Raw genomic sequence first — 2,169 nt, 5'->3', positions numbered from 1 at the left:
TTCCTGTATAACTGAATAACGTGTGTACTGACCGCTCTACCACACCCACCATCGCCGCCGGTATATATGTTCCTGTATAACTGAATAACGTATGTACGTGTAACTGACCGCTCTACACACCCACCATCGCCGCCGTATAATATGTTTCCTGTATAACGTGAATAGCGTGTGTACTGACGCGCTCTACCGACGCCACCACGCCGCCGGTATAGTATGTTCTGTAAAACTGAATACCGTGGTACTGACCGCTCTAAATCCAACCCAACCCACGGTCGCCGGTATATATGTTACCTGGTATAACTGGAAAACGTGTGTACTGAACGGCTCGCCTCACCCACCAATCGCCGCCGTATAATGTTCCTGTAATAACTGAAATAAAGTATGTCTGACTCTCTGCATACCACACACCACCATCGCCGGCCGGTACACATATTTTCCTGATAAACTGAATAACGTGTGTACTGACCGCTTACCGCACCCACCATTCGATCCCGCGTAATATATTTTCCTAGTATAACTAATAACGGTGTGTGACTGACCCTGCCGCACCGACCATCGCCAGCCGGTATATATGTTCCTGTATAACTGAATAACGGTTGTACTGACCGCTCAACAACACCCACCATCGCGCCCGCCGTAATTATGTCCTGTTAATAACTGCATAACGTATGTAAACTTAGACCGCTCTACCACACCCCACCATCGCCGCCGTATATTATGTTCGCGGTATAACACTCGAATAACGTATGTACCGACTCGCTTACCCGCACCCACCATTCGCCGCAGCCGGAAACATATGTTTCCCTGTATAAACTGAATAACGTTTGTACTGACCGTCTAACCGCACCCAACACATCGCCGCGTATATATGTTCCTGTATAACTGAATAAACGTATGTACTGACGGCTCTAACCGCACCCACCATCGCCGCCGTACATATGTCCTGCTATAACTGAATAACGTGATGTGACGACCGCGCTCTATACCGCACGCCACCCATCGCCGGCCGTAACATATGTTCCTGATTAACTGAATCAACGTAGTACTGACCGCTTCTAACCGCACCCCACGCATCGCCGCGGTTATAAGCTATTATCCTGTATAACTGAATAACGTATGTACTGACCGCTCTTAGCACACCCTACCATCCGTGCCGCCCCGTAGACAATATGTTCCTATAATAACTGAAATAGCGTGTGCACTGACCGCTCTACCACACCCACCATCGCCGCCAGTACAATGTTCTGTATAACTAATCAACGTGTGTACTGACCGCTCTGCTCGCACCACCATTTCGCGCCGGTATATATGTTCGCTGTATAAGCTGAAATAACGGTGTATACTGACCGCTCTAACACAGCCCCACCATCACCGCCGGTATTATATTTCCTGCATGTATAACTGAATAACGTGTGTACTGACGCGCTCTACCGCACCCACCATCAAGCGCCGTATATATGTTTCCTGTTATAACTGATGAACGTATTAACATGGACCGCTCGTACGCACCCACCATGCGCCGCCGGTATATATGTTCCTGTATAACTGAATAACGTATTACGTGGACCGTCTATACCGCACCCACACAATCGCCGCCGTAATATATGTTCGTTCTGTATAACTGAATAACGTATGTACTGACCGCTCTACGCACCCACCAACCGCCAGGTATATATGTTCCTGTATAACTGAATAACAATGTGTAGTGACGCTTACCAACCACCATAGCCGACCCATGTTCCTGTATAACTGAATAACGTATGTACCGACCGCTCTACCGCACCCACCATCGCCGCCGGTATATATGTTCCTGTATAACTGAATAGCGTATGTACTGACCGCTCTACCGCACCGCCCACGACCAACATATGTTCCTGTATAACTGAATAACATGTGTACTGACCGCTCTACCGCACCCACCATCGCCGCCGGTATATATGTTCCTGTATAACTGAATAACGTATGTACTGACCGCTCTACCACACCCACCATCGCCGCCGGTATATATGTTCCTGTATAACTGAATAACGTGTGTACTGACCGCTCTACCACACCCACCATCACCGCCGGTATATATGTTCCTGTATAACTGAATAACGTATGTACTGACCGCTCTACCACACCCACCATCGCCGCCGGTATATATGTTCCTGTATAACTGAATAACGT

The sequence above is a fragment of the Priapulus caudatus genome, unplaced genomic scaffold (assembly GCF_000485595.1).
Source record: "Priapulus caudatus unplaced genomic scaffold, Priapulus_caudatus-5.0.1 Scaffold1489, whole genome shotgun sequence".
Classification (NCBI taxonomy): domain Eukaryota; kingdom Metazoa; phylum Priapulida; class Priapulimorpha; order Priapulimorphida; family Priapulidae; genus Priapulus; species Priapulus caudatus.
The sequence above is the reverse complement of the archived record's forward strand: the minus strand, read 5'-3'. Positions refer to the sequence as shown.